The sequence below is a fragment of the Ischnura elegans genome, chromosome X (assembly GCF_921293095.1).
Source record: "Ischnura elegans chromosome X, ioIscEleg1.1, whole genome shotgun sequence".
In the NCBI taxonomy this organism is placed as follows: Eukaryota; Metazoa; Arthropoda; class Insecta; order Odonata; family Coenagrionidae; genus Ischnura; species Ischnura elegans.
This window is the reverse complement of record NC_060259.1, coordinates 114416789-114432752: the sequence shown is the minus strand read 5'-3', so window position 1 is coordinate 114432752 and position 15964 is coordinate 114416789. Positions and strand designations below refer to the sequence as shown.

General features: G+C 38.7%; 1 protein-coding gene and 1 long non-coding RNA gene across 4 annotated transcripts in view; both read right to left on the bottom strand.

The window, feature by feature from the left end:
• The window catches only part of LOC124171895 (transcriptional adapter 3), a 159403-nt gene that overhangs the window by 53666 nt on the left and 89773 nt on the right, over positions 1-15964 (bottom strand). The window lies entirely within an intron of this gene.
• On the bottom strand, positions 12361-14240 carry LOC124171896. Its single transcript, XR_006868005.1, has 2 exons — positions 13505-14240; positions 12361-13043 (listed from the first exon to the last, which is right to left on the bottom strand). It is a non-coding gene; the product is annotated as an uncharacterized LOC124171896 (long non-coding RNA).

Below are 15964 nucleotides of genomic sequence, written 5' to 3'. Positions count from 1 at the left end.
GGATTTTTTTATCACCTGGCGAGCTGCGTCTTCCACAAATCCTTCCCTCATCTCTCTGCTTGGCTCTTCCCGTTACTACTGAAAACACTTTTACAACATGCAGCTGTGAATAACTGTTGAAACAGTCTCATACAGTTCAAAGAATGCGGTCCGAAGGCAAGAGAGAAAAAAAATTCAGGGCACCGGGACCCCCGGTTTGATGGTTATAAGTGAAAAATGAAGCATCCTTCATTATTGAAAACTCAAAATTATGTAATCTAACCTTGAACTAATCATCGCTTCCGCAAAAATATTATCCATCAGTCCGAAAGAACAGATTCTTAAATTCTGAATGCATCTCCATTCCGGATCATATTCCTTTAGGGTATTTTGTTCCATATTGATAAACTAAACGAATAAGCTATCAGTGAGAAAACTTTAGGGAAGTATCCACTCGACCTCCAGGGATTTTTATGAAATTTTGAGAGGATATATGCACGAATATCGAATGGACGTTCAGAGGATTTCAATATAAGACAAGGTCTCAGGCGTTATTTTATGGAATTGCTTCATGTTCAATGAAATAAAACATAGTTATTTTATTTCATTTAACAGAGGATTTTATATTCAGCAATGTGAGACTCAATGAGTCCTTTGACGAAGTTCTGCAGCCTTCCGCAATACGGTACTGGCACCAAGGCAAATTTGAAAGATAATAAAGTTTATAGTATTTTGTCGGAAGAGATAAGCCACTTTGTGAAACTTATTGGGCTCCATTAAATGAGGCAACTAAATATTATCCGCTGATAAGTTGACGCAAAAGTGGAGACAAATTTATGAAAGTAGGAATTTTTCGTTCGGAGTTTCTTATTACAGGAATGAAGAGCATATAAAACGTAAAAGTTGGCGCACAACAACATGCGAAAAGAATTACACAAAATAGTTCACTATCTCAATCATTTTGATTAACTCAAACATTCTCCTGCGAACAGATGTTTTTTATATACGCTGAAAATAGGGTATTTTCGGACAAATTCTAAATTAAACGATCACACACACACTCCTACAAAATATTTTTCCTCTGTTGGAAGTATTTTTTAACGTCTGAAAACATTTTACTAGTTTTCAATCGTAGGGAAAATAGTCCCTAACAATGGAGGAAATTGAGGGCTTTACTTCGGGAAAATTATTTATAGAATACATGTCAGTGAAAGTATCTCCGGAGGGGCTCGTCAACAGGTCGTTTGCAGCTAGAACTTTGAACTTTATGTTGCACACTGGGAACAAATACTGTACTAACATTGAAAATCAATATTGTATTGAATAATTTGTTATCTAAGACAAACAATTAGTTTTGGCTCGTTACATTCTTTGCAAAAAGTCAATAAATATCTAAAGTACAGAACATCAAATATTTTGTAGCCTTCAATGAATGGATAACTCAAAATACTTACGCGATGGCGGTTTAAGGTTTTGGACGTTGGATTAAGTCCACAAAGTTTTATTTGTGATCAGGGAAGCTGAGACAGAAAAGCTCTAAAAGACTTGGTCGTCTTGTTTGAAAATCCTTATTTCGAGGTAAAAAATAGAAAAATTTATTGCATATTAGATGTGCCTCATCTAGTCAAATCTTTAAGAAATAACTTACTTACTAGTGACTTTGTAGCGGATGGAAAAATAATTTCATTCGAAAATATCCGCAGTGTCCATAAGAGCGACACTTCGAGCTCAACCACAAGAGCGATGTGGAAATTAACGCCGGCTCATTTGTGGCCAAATGCCTTTCAGAAGATGTCAGTGAAGCTGGCTACTCAAATATTCAGTTTGTCCGTCGCCGCCGCAATCCGTGCGAGTTGCTCCACAGAAGAGCTGATACTATCATCAGCTACCTCTACTGCGGACTTCATTGAGATGATAAACAACATTTTTTATTTGCTCAACTGTAAATTAAATGTCCACCTTTGTGATAGCAATATTAAAACCAAGGACCTGCTGCATGAAGGGTATCGGATAATGAGTGGGATAACAAAAGTAGACGGAAGTCGACCTCCGTGTTTCGACGGCTTTCTTTTGTCGATTAAGTCCATTATGGCACTTTTAGAATCTAGTGAAGAGGGAGTTGCGACAGCAAAACTAAACCAAGACGCCCTGAAAAATTTTTATCCGTGATGAGGCAGAAGGGGAGATTTAATCGCAACCCCACAGTAAAGGGATTCAGAATGAGCTACAGGCAAGTTTCAGTGAAAGAAGTTTGCTGAAACCTCCTAGATCTACAGGCTACGACGTGGATGATAGCTACATGCTGGACATTCAGAATGAGGAATGGATTAGATCCATGGAGCCATGCTCTTCAACTTTGCCTACCGATATGGAAGAAGGTGAAGAAGACACTTCAACAAACTCCTCCGAGGAGCATGTTGACGTCAACTCTGATATCGGAACGGATGTGATCACCCTCCAGGATTGCTCCGACGTATACTTCTCAGGGTACTTGGTAAGAAGAAAGATTTTCCTGTCCCAAGTGCAAGGAAATGTTTGTACACAAGGAGGACATGAGCGATAAGTCTCAACTCCTAATTTTATAAAAGACCTTTCCTGGCCTGAAGAATACATCTTCTGGTCTTCATTACCCATCCAGTGACTTTTTTGTTTTTACTAAAGCTGCCTTGAAAGTTTCCAAAAGAATTTTCAAAAAAATTCACATAAACAAAATGTAAGAAAAAATTTAATTTCTAAGTTGAAAAGAAATCTGAAATAAAAACTAGAGGGCCACACCGACGCGAGCATTCCATTTGAATGCAAATTGCATCTATTCTATGCATTTGGCCTGCTTTTTACGTGCCCAATTTAAAAAATTGTAAATGGATGTCAGTCAGTAAACGCAATAGCAGAGATAAGATAAGAATTTTGTCTCATAAATAAAAAAAGTGGTAAATATGTGTTTGTAGTAAAAAACTGAAGTTAGTACACTCTTCTTTACACAAATCATGCTATTTTATTCTCTCCATCAAAAAACACATTTTTTATAAAATTACTCTTTACTGAAAATATTCTCTGGAAATCTCTTGAACGACTATAAAAACGATATCGAAGGTCATCGGATTTATTTATACCAAAATAGAAAGTAATTTTCAATGATTACAAGCTTGAACGTTTTGAGATAAGTTAGAAGACAAATTACCTTAACATGGCAATTAATTATATTAAATAAATACTATATTAATTTCTTCATTAGTAAATCATGGCTCCAAAATACTTGGAATCAATCATAAGCTGAAACAGTAAAGTTAACGGTTCACTTTCTAGGATATTTGTCTTCGAATGAGGTAAAAATTCTTTGGCGCCGAAAAAATTCAAGAATTAAGAATTGAGTTCGACTTATTGCGTGATAGACGGATAGATTCAGGGTGTAACATGATGTAACTGTATTGAACTACACAAAAAACTACAGTAGCAGAGAAAAAGCTTCAAATGGTAACTCAGGTGAATAGTGGCAACAGCTCTCTGAAATATTATATACTATCAAAATATGTATGGACTGTCTTGAAATATTTAATGCCCACATTGCACTAAAGAATTTTATAAAGATGTTTTAAACGGCCTACGTAAAATTGACAAAATTCAATGCGGTCAAGTAATTTTAATGTTGTTCTGAAAAAATGCAGACTAATCGAAAATGATGGGAAGTATATGTGAGCGTGTATATGGAGTTTCTATCGGGAAAAATAGAAACCTAGTCGCAAAAATGGTTTCCTCATCTATGAAATATTAATTTTCGGATTTTTGTAGAAGTGAATGTTGTGAAAACTTATAAAGCATCCCACACTGGTGTTATTAAAAAACAATACGATTTAATTACCACAATAGGGATACCAGAAGATCTTCTCCATACAAAGACAGAAATTCAAGATTCTTGACGCGGTTACGCAGAAGTAAAATGATAGTAAATGGAGCCTAGAACCTTGAACACTGAAAATTGTGTTATAAATTATGATACAGCAACCGATGTTTTTTAGAGTATATGTATACAAGGGCCGACAAGCCCTTCTACAGCAGACAAGTCTTCCTACAACCAAAATTGGTAAACTTTCTTAAAAATGAAAAATAAACCTTTGCTATTCTCTCGAGAAACCCACTACTCATCCTCCGAAAACATTGTCTTTGGTCAGAATAACTCCCCAAATTAGTGAAAATAAACTTTATGTTGGGTAGCAAGGCCCCAGAATTCGAAACCACTTCATTATAAAGACCCAAGGCGAAATTCGTCGTTCCAAGCCATCAAAATTTGCTTTATTTCCTGAATAAGTAAGTAAGTATTGAAGTTACAGCGAATCAGTGTTCTCCTTTAGGGATATGTAACGAAGGAGTACATATTTCCTAGTAAGCATTGACAAAAATATCCTTTCCCGCTCGAGAATTTTCTCTCCGCGCGCATGGAGGTTGCGAGAAGCTCGGCTCAGTGGCGCCGTAATATTTTTTCGTAATATCAAAACCTTGTAACTCCCTTCCAAATTGAGATAGGTAAATGATTTTTTCACTAAAAATAGCTATATAGTTTTCTTCAAATTTGATTCACAGCATATAAGGACCTATGATGTAAGAAACGTAAGTTAGTAGGCGACTACTTTTTACCTTACAAAAATCCCAATTTTCTTGTCCTGGTGGGTGTAACATCGGTATAACAATTTTATTCCCAATAACTTTAAAAAAAGGTGAAAACCTTCAAAGAGAAAATAGTATGAAGAAATTTATGCAGAAGATTCAATTCAATACACTCAACGGTTAGGCGGCAATTGCGAGAAGAAGACAAAGTAAAAAAATACACGTTTCTAACGGAAAGTTAAGGAAATGTTTTTTATAGCTTTTGTTATAACTTTTATTGAAAAACTATTGGTACCAATGAATGAAGCGTCTTATTCTACATTAGAATGCATTTTTTAACTAATGCAGAGCGCAATCTTAATTTTCATGCTGTAATTGACGACTTGGAACCGCGCTCCCAGCCTTATGGAGAATAACATGGGAAACGAATCTCCATAAGAAACCATACTGTCAACTGAATGTGGAGCGCTTTATACGACGAGAGTCAAATAGCCCGCGCGATTGGAGCTGTGAGCCTTAGAGCCATCTGAGCCACAGCTCCAGAACTACGTCAAAAACGCATACGCTCTGATAACATGGGCTTGGTCCTCCTCTCCTCGATAGGAGTTATACATCGTCTGAGATTACCAATGCATGCATGAGGTGCAGAGCTCAGGGAAACATGTCCTAATTATCACTTATTAAAACTGGCTAAGGTCGGAAAGTTTTCTTAATTTGAAAAGGTATTAATAATCCTTATTTAAGCCAAGCGCTACCAGCTAGCAGGGTACTCAGCTACCTGCTAGCAGCCTGCGTCGTATCAGCGCTCAAGCCTTCCTCAAGGTCACCTCACATGGCGGCAGCGGGAAGGAGAAATACGTCACGGAGAGATTTCCCGGCATTCATACTTACCCGTCGCGTTTTCGCGCGCTTGAAAATTTTCACTTTTCATTTAATCGCGAAAAATAAATAACGTCATTTAAAAATCTAAATGCGTGAAATACATACTCCAGGAGTAATAATCTTTCGATTTAGGCAATAAGAAAATAATAGGAAACCACCCTATTACAAGTAGGCTCGTTGTATCAATTACCAACCTTGAGAACATCCTCATGATGCGCTATCAAAGGGAATCCGGCCGATTTCCAGCAATTTGCGATTGCAGTGGAGGAAATCAAGTACGTCTTTGAACCGTGTTTCTACGATGAAAAATAACAATTTTATTAACTTGGCCATTTTAGCAAAGTTAACAAAATCGTTATTGCTCATCGCAGAAACACGTTCAGAGACGTACTTGATTGCTTGATTGGCAGGAGTTCGATGCAAACAATTATTTTTTAATGATGGCATGGATTGATAGATTTTCAAAATGCAGTCAGAGCGGTCACTTTTGGGGAGGGATGCCCCCGCTCAGAGGGTCGAGGAGAGGAGCCAGCGAGGGTGAGCTCATCGAGGAAAGGGTCCCGGATTAGGAACCCTTCGAAGTGCTTCGGCGAAAAGTAGTCAAGTAGTTTCGAAGTATTTTCACAGCAGCTTGCCTTGCGAACGTACCCGGTACGTTCACAGCAGTGCAAAGGCTTAAGTAGGAGTGTACGATATACCTCGCGCGGCCTTCCTGGCATGTTAAACTACGATGTATTGTCGATGCGATGTTTACGAATAGGCACGTAAATAGGGGCATTATGTCACTCGAGATATTTTGACTGAACTCCTACTTCCCCTAAATTCCCACCGTGAGGTTTTAGGCGAACCCTTTCTCTCCAAAGTTGCACTATCATTTATGATTTCACACTTTTGATGGACCACAGTCGGAAGCGCTGATTTTTTTAGCTAACTACTCCGGCGTAACTTGTTTTGTTGACTAACATTTCGCCGTATTTTGTATAAACGAATGCCATTTGCTCCTGGAGACCGAGCTGAAGTTCGTAATTTCAAAACATTTCGTATAATCGAAACTTCATATAAACGAATAGCGCCATGTATTTAGCATAGGCTATTCGTCGGGACCGCAATATCACTTCGTATAATCGAAAACTTCGTAAAATCCTGCTTCGTATAATCGAGAGTTTACTGTATTTCCACTAGAATCCTATTCGAAAAAGGAATTATTCAATTTACTTTTTGACAAGGTATGTTTCAAGTTTACTTGGATGGCTTCTCTGTCATGCAGATGACGATCAGTGGCAGGAAAAACTTTTGATTGAATTTAGAATATTCTTTAATGGTTAACCAATTGCAAATTAAGATATATGTTGTCTACAATCTATAATTCTATAATTAAATCGCAAATGTGCAATTATTGCTGTGGCATTGCATTCAGTTTTTCTTTTTCGATGGAGGCAGCATCTGAGAGGGAGCATGCTCGGTGGAATAATGTTTCAATTACTCCGAATTTCTGTTGTGGGTGGTAATGGGAGTCTGCATGGAGATATCGGTCCGTGTGGGTCTTTTTCCAAAAAACGGAGTGTCCCAAAGTCCCATCTCCTTTTATTAATTATAACATTATTCAACCGAGCATGCTCCCTCTCAGACGCTGCCTTCATCGAACAAAAAAAACGACATTTAATGGAAACTTTCCAGATGAACGGCTTACGGCGAGAAAACATCTTGAAGATTTTCCACATAATGGAACACAAGCAGTCGCTGATGGCTCCGAAAAGGACCAATGAAACTACAGAAAAGGTGAAAGCACACGCTATCCTACCTTAGGTCGCGTGAGCACACGGAAAAGATCACGAGAGCCCTCCAGAAACACAACATCATGACCAGATTCAAATGCGTCACCAAGATGTCAAATATCCTTGTCAACACGAAAGACCACCACCCTAAAGACATCTGTGGAGGAGTATACCAGATTAAATGCAGCTGCGGTGATTCCTACATCGGCCAAACATCATGAGCACTGAAATGCCGAGTCCAAGAGCACTGAAGGGCCGTAAAAAATAGACATTTCACCCAATAAGCGGTGGCGGAACACCAATGGAGTGGACCGACACACAATATTGACTTTGACAACGCCTCTCTTTTGAACAAAGAAGGCCGCTACTACTCGAGAATAATCAGGGAAGCAATTGAAATCGCCAAAACAACAAAGAACTTCAACCGTGAAGACGGCTACAATCTCGCCAGCGCGTGGAAAAGGGTCTTCAAAGATCCTGACCAATCAGGGCACACCTCCACAAAAAAAGACGGCAATCTGGGTGTATATAAGATGAACAACTTTCTGCATTGACACTTCAGTGGACCTGAGGAAGCCAACTGGAACGTTGGCGAAATATTGTCCTACAGTTTTGTTTAAATGCAGAAGAATACCTGGAAAAATCACTAAATATCATCAATACATATCATTTCAGCAATCAGCTTAGTGATACATTTCAACTGACTGATGAAATCAACTTTTTTGGCATTAATAATTGGCATTGGCATTAATTGGTTTAAAGTCATTTGTGAATGAAAAATTCTTTACGCATCATTTAACAACTGAAATCATTGATAAAATTGTTGATGACGAACACATTGGGCTTGGTGGATACTCGGCATTAACATTATCAGTCATTGCACTTGTGTTTGGACATGAAAATAGGCTGTGGCATTTTTTAGTGTACCCCCCCAGAAATTCCTCCGAACTTATCCGCAGAACTTCTCCCGCTAAGGACTTTTCGCGCTAAGGGTTTTTCGCACAAAGGCCCTTGGACTCCAAGGCTCGGAGACTCTTAAGGCCTCAGGCCGTTTTACACGGGGCACGGAATTGTGCAGGTTAGAGCTGCATTTATTTCTAAAAAGGCGTAAAATTGCGCGAATGCATGAACAAAATTATTAACAGGGGCTATTTTGACGTCTCACATCCACGCATTCTCGCATGTGTTCCAGCAATTCACCGCTTTACACGACGCAATTTTGATTGCCCCTTCGCACGTACGCCAGATTGTGCAATTCCGTGTACCATGTAAAACGGCCTCAAGTCTCTGAACTCTTGTCTCCAAACTCTGTCCTTCATATGATGCCCTTCGACGCTTCCCTCCGACGCAACCCTCCGACCCAGCCCACCTAAAGATCAAGACTCATATAGCTAGTACGGCGGAGGAATACCTACTCCTGGAAATCAAGGGGAAGTGGGTACTGAGGCATAATTTATTTATTTCTCACTTCCCCGCAAACAGCACAGAATGGCCTTTACAGCGTGGGTTGCAACATTAACAATAGAACATCACCAACATCCATGCCCATGATGGGGACCACCTACCCAGGTGCGATTCGAACCCGGGACCTACGGATTGGCAGGCAAGGACTTTACCCCACTGCCACCGAATGCAGTTTGGAGTGAGAAGTACTCCACTTGTCCTATTACAACTCTCTCTCCCTCCAACACCTCATCCTACTATTTCTTTCCCCTTCTTGAATTCCAATGACTTGCCTCTACCAGCTATCACATGACTTGGCTATGTCTCCAACCCAGGAGATAGAGGAGAGAAAACCCGGTGGTACGCTGTTCTCCCCCAACCCCGGCTTGGATGACGGATGTTTTCCAGAGGTTGCAGTCAACACGGGCCCCTACCCGGAGTTTTACATGGATGCAGCTGACTTGGACATCGCCCTATTACCCCCCTGCTCCTTTGCTAATTCCCTCCCCTCCACCCTGACACTGTTCGGAGGTCGGCCAGGCGTCTTCTGCTGGAGGCGCTCGGAGTGAACAGATCGCTCGGCAAAGGAAGTGATTTTCTTAAAAATCATTTTTGGTGCTGTCTGGCAAATTTAGCTTGTACTTAGTTTTTGGTAATGTTTCTAATGAGATTATCAGTTATCATTGCTGTTTTCTGTAATAATTTTGATTTTTGAATATTTCCACTTGTAACAGATATTGATTGAAAATGACATGTGATTTTGCGACAATTGTTTCTTTGAATGCTGATTATTCTTGTTTGTGGAGTCTTTCCCTCAACCAGCCAGTGACAGACGATTGGAGTTCCCTGAGTCTGGGGCTTACGTTCTGAATCTGGAAGATTTAAAGACATAATACCACAAGGCTTATGTCATCGGAGAAATTTTTGACAACATTCAAATTTTCCTCACACACACCCCCTTAAATTTGTCACTTTTTCATCCCATACTGACTTGTACTTCACGCTTCAGTAGTGGATTTTGCACTTACAATTTCATGGCACAGTGCACCCACATAGCATATTGAAACACCTAATTTTGAGTTGGACGTTGGTGTGACAATTGATGGGAGGAGGACAATGAAGCGGGCAATGATGAGTGGCAGAGGTGGAGTGGAACAATTGTTGTTGATGGCACGGGCGGGAGAATAAGAGGAGTTGGATTGTAATAGTTGTGGCGTGTGGGAGTCTCTTTGCTCCCGAGTTTGTTTATAAAGTGTAATAAGAATATTTGTGAACCATTGAAGAGAAAATAAAAAAACGTTACAATATGTTGAGTTATTCTTATCTAAATAAAAATATTTCTATGTTGTGGTAGACATTTTCATCAATGTATTAATAAAATAAATTTCAACTTTGCAATCTGCAACACAATAAACAATTTTGAGTACAACTTAGATGTCATGTATGGTGAGTTCAGGGAACTATAGCAGTACGAGATGACTGCTCAGTTAGAGGAAGGGATGGTCAGCAGAAGAGGGTTAGGGAGAGGTGGAGGGGAAGGAGTGCTCTCCCTCTGCCTTTCAAGCAATGAGGCTACAAACAAAGGAGTCAAGGGATGAACATGTCCGATCTTGCAATTTTGTGATGCCGTTGTATTCAAGGCAAAGCCGGGTCAGCTATGTGATATATGCAGTTTCCTTTTTCAGTCCATCTTGTCTTGTTTGAGTGTGCTTTTTGGACAGTGATTGGTCTAGCCTTGCTGTAGCTAGAAAGCTTTGGGTCAATCAATGAAAGCTCAAAAAACTTGCATACTGCCATGAATTGGTTAATTTTGGTCTCATGGTCTATGGTCTTTTCTGAATCTTGTGCATGTCATTCAATGGCCAAAAGCTGTTGTGAGACACCTCTGGGCCCAATAGGGAGGGGCACAGGACCTATCAGTTGACCGTGAATGTGGCCTGAGTAACCAGCTGGCTGTCAGGGATTTGACACATGGCTGTAGCTCGCGGAAAAGTATTGCATTCCTGGGAAACTGCTGAGTGGACGTAAAAATGGAGTGAATTTTGGTCCTAAAGATAAAGGAATGTAAAATTGTGCATTACTCTTGAAAATGATGTTATTTCAAAAAAATCGCGAAGATTAAATGTATATGCGTATATCTTAAGCGACCTATAAATGTTAAAAATTGAGCTGAAATTTATAGGATAGTCATTCTGCACCCAATAGCATATTTCAAGAGGTAAAAATCAAAAATCCAAGAAAAAATAAAAAATAAGCAACACCCTAATCAGGGTTCCCACTCTACCTAAATAATGAAATTCACGGTTTTTCCAGGTTTTCACGGTTTTTTTCCAAGTTTTCACAGTTTTTTTCTTCAGGTTTTCACGGTCTCAATGTCGTCAAATTCATAGTCCGTTTATAAGTGAAAAATAGGACAATCACCGGCCGTATATTAACTAAAAATTAACGTACGCGACATATGCCATACGTACGAGACATATAATGTAAACGCAGCAATGAAAAGTGATATCTGTTATGACGTCCACGTTTGGAAAATTCAGGGCCAACTTAAGGCCCAACCCAACCGCGCTCTTGCCCGGATGCCGAATACCATGGCATCCTTTAATATGCGAATGCCCTTAGGATCTTCTTCCATCTGAACACCGGAAGTCCTTTTTTAATTCCTCGCGCCTCTGAGAGATTGTTTTTTGCGCACGTTGTTATTACCGCACAGTAACCAAATTTCCCTTACCCAATCTTTCTGAGATCGCCGAAAATATTTATTAAAATTGTTTATAGAATGTATATAAATCAAAATATCAATTTCATTTAAATACAGTGGAATCCTCGATCTATCGTTTTTCAGGGGATGGGCGAAAAAAAACGATGAATGTGGGAAATCGATCGATGCGGGAATGTTTGGATATGTTGCCTATGTCCCAGGAAAAAGCATGATTCTGGTGCGAAATTATGACATTTGTTAAAGGATTCAAAGAAGATTTTAGCCAATTACAGGAATACTAGTACTTTATCGAGACACTTAGGTCATATTGTTGATTCGAATAATATCTCTTTCAAATATCCTAAAGGAACACGCCACCTCACTAAAAATATTTGCTCTCCACTTGGCATTAACCCTGCTATTATGGATCTCTCTCTGATGTAAAAATCCATGAAATGCCATTTCAGTACACGTATTCACGAGAGCAATGTGCATGTTATGCCTAAAACAACCGCTTTTGCCAGCACAGTGATTGGTTGTGAGATGGATCATACCCAAGTAACATTTTTGGTTGGCCCTATGTTGGCAGATGGTGGGACACAGCGGTTGGCCCATGGTATGATTTGGCCACCTTGCCAACAATATCCCAACCAACGATGGGCCAACAAGAGCTTTGGAGTCGGGCCTTCGTATTCCCAACCCTTGGTTAACCAGTTTCCAACAATGTATTGTTGACCCTTTCAAATTCTGCTAACCGTTTCCCAACAAAAGTCGTCATTTTACCGGCATTGATCATTTTGATAGAATGGAATTTAAATTAATTTAGCTTCTCACATGATAATGAACTGGAAGATAGAAGAATCTTTACCTTAAACTCCATATAAACCAAATTGAAATTAAATACATTAATAATCAATGCTATTGGACAAAACAAGGTTAGTGGTTAACAGTGGAAAATATAAACAATGAAAATCTAGATGTTCAGAAGGTCTATTACTTTTATTTTCCAGGGCACAATACATATTGCATCGGCATCTTTCTATATTACAATATGGTATACATAAAAGCTGACCTTCTTTGTATGGCAACAAACACACTTGGACAATGTATGAATGGACTGCACTTTACACCCAAGTACTATTTTTTCACTAGAAGTATACCAATACTCTGAATAGTCTGAGGAATAACTCCATGCACTCTCTCAAAATGATAAATCCAAGTTTTCACTGGAGCCACTATCACAAATAGGCAGGGTCGGGCAAAGAAACAGACTTTTTCTCATCCTGTATTGGAGAAGTTGCAATTCCTCAAGAACAGCCACTTCTTTGCTCATGTTTGCTCCTATACTTAAGTTTTTTACCTCCTGTTCTGTAGAAATGGAAGCCTCACTTGTGTTAAGAAGGATGTGGTCCTCTAGCATCAATGGATTCTAATTAAGTATCTTCATTAGCCTCCTCGATACAGTTCCTGGGGATAGCATGGTCCATTTGCACCTCCTCGGGCTCTTCATCCTCCTTCAGGAGCTCGAGAATTTTTCTCTTCCTAATTACGGGGTGATCTGGAGAGACTGGGATGTCCTGATCGTGGCATTCTAGTATCTTTATTCTCAAAGGGCCTCACATCATTTTCCAGCTCATGTAGTTTTCTGCATCCTCGTCCACCTGTAAGGCATTTGTGAAAAATGTATTCAGGCACAAATCAATACCAAAATGATAATGTTTGGAGAGTTAAATTGATGGCTATGTTTTGAACAGCTTATCAAATACAATAAATCTTTGACATATTCCCAATGGTTATTCATTTTCAAGAAAAACTCTTCATATAAGAGTTAATTGAGATTGAGACTAATACTTTAATGTCATAAAGAACTGCTAACAAAGTACATTCTACAGCGAGAACCCTGATATTTCAACTAAATAGGTCTGAATGGATTGCATTTTTACTATGCCCACAAAAGCAAATATCATGCTAAATTGTAATTACACTGAGAACATAATGTTGAATAATCTTAAATACTTATTGGATTGAAATTAGTGGTTCATTAATCCCATTAGTACGTACGAAAGAGTACATACGCAAGTTCAGTTTACTATCGAATACAAAAAATGTTCCATTTACTTACATTTACACGGTCACAGATATGAGTTGATGATGACAAGGACTTCTTCTTAAATATCTTCGTGCAGTTTAGAGCCAATTTTTCCGGGAATTCGGTAAACTGAAACTTAATCCGGCGTTGATGGTTGTGTTACGTTGGCACTTCCAATACTTTTTTGCCAGTCGTCACCACGAAACACGGATTATTTTCCTCTTCCATAGCGTACTTCAATGTAAATTTGCTTGTAAAACAAGATTCTACAGCACAGATAAATTTGCAAAGTCACCAAATACTGTAACTACAAATGTAAACAAAGTTTCAAAGCTACAGAAAGCTAAACTAGCGAGACGTTGGGTCACAAGATATGTGATATACAAGATGGCCGCCAGTCGTTTTGGCGCAAGTTTCAAAAAGGTGTGCAATTAATGTCTTGTCCCTGTTTGCACATTTTGTGGCCTAAAATAAATGGTGCACTATATTGGGGTGGCATGGAAGAAGGTGGTACACATATGAAAATAATCATATCAAATGCCATTATATTGATGTATTACTATAATTCTTATTAAGTACGTGTTATTAACACCTTATAACCAATCATCCAGTTTTATCGTTATCATATGGAAGTAATTTCTTTTAGTACAAATTTTAAACTGACCCTTTTGCATGGGTTTATGTACATTCTATTCATGTAAATAGGGAAGTGCACTAGTGTTTCAAATGCACCAAACACATTTTTTAAATTAAAGTTCAGAATAACAATGTCGTAAAACCACAGTTTAAATCCTAATAGTGAATACTTTATTCGAGATGACCGTCTGAAATATGGAAAAATTCAAAGGCCGCGAAAACGGGTGTCCATGTTGAATATTGGCCGTGACGTCACAAGGCAGCAGCAGAAGGCAGCTTCTACACCGTTTAGTTATACCACTATTATTGCATAGAAAAATTACAGAATTTGAGGGTATCCGTTTTTTGCTGTCATAAAATATCTTCAGAATATATATGTGGCTGCTTCTCTTTTGAGTAAACGACTTCATCATTGCGTAATATATTAATATTCATTTACGTGTCAACTTCAAGTTTGGAAAGAGTAGTACGAATAGCACATTGAATCTTTAATAAATGCATGATGGCATTTATTTTTTGCTGGGTATATTTTGACGCAATGCCGTTTATCATGCCAAAACGTTTTTTGTAAGAACCAAGTCAAACTAATAAACCTATTTCAGACGTTTGCTGCAAGACTTATTCGTTGCGTATGTATTCACGCCGGCCGGAACGTTCGCCCTTCGCAACTAGAATAATGGGATGTTAGCCTTATTTCCGAGCTGGCTGGTTGTTGCAATGGTTCGCTGTCCAGGATGGGTTCAAGAAAAGATAATCTTGGTTGGGAGAAGGACAATTCCAACGATTTATAAATGGTATACCAAACTTTGATGTATTTATGGTTACTGAATTTTTGAATAAGGAGGACAGGTTCAACGCTCCATAGAGACGTTAAGGCTAACAAGGGGAGACCGCATACCATGCTGCATCTTTTTCAATTAGGGCGTTAGTTAGGCTGTAATTAATTAATTTTCATGCGTTACTTTTCACAAGTCATATGTATATAAATTTAAAATATCCTCATCTACTTAATGGATCGGTTGGGGTAGTGGTAGCATGCGCGATTCAAAGGATATATCTCACCCTAAGGATCGTGGTTCAAGACTGCGTCATGGCATTATTTTTTGTTGTCTTCATTGTGATCATACGGCATCAAGTTTATCATTAATTATAATTGCAGCAATCATTGACATGAGACAATTTTTTTAACATCATTATGGCATTTAGGTATTTTAGCAGTGTCATTACAAACGCCGAGATACGATGACTACAAGGGTTGGTGTGCGCTAAAATGTTAATTTTTTCTTTGCTTATACTGACCAACTTCCACATTAAAAATGAAAACCACTCTTGCAAGAGCACATACCATTAAAGGCTCGCGGCAAGCAACAATATGCGTACAGGCATAATTAATAAGAACACAAAGCGAATATAAAATGCCATATATCTCGAACACTTGTAATTCACATTACTCCAAAGGGAGTTTACTTACTCAGTACATACCTCAGTACCTACCAGTTTACCTCAGTAGCAGTGCTAAAAGAACCATTCTGAAATATAATTTCAACTAACAAATAGGATGAAATAAAAGTTGATAACCCTGGACCGGGCGCGCTGGCGTATAAAATACGTCAATCTTTGAAAACCAAGGATTTCGACATTGTACGTACATTCTGGGCTATAATGGTCTCGTGTATTCTTACAATGTACTTTGACTGCCTATATTGCGAGTTTTCAAAGTTCGAGGTATTGTAGCTAATTTTTTGGATCAGCAAGATGAACCCGTCACCAGTGGAGTACAAATTACGCCGCGCGACCTGCCGTGTACCTTTATATCTGTATCACCTATAAATGTACTAAATTCAAGAAATAAAGATT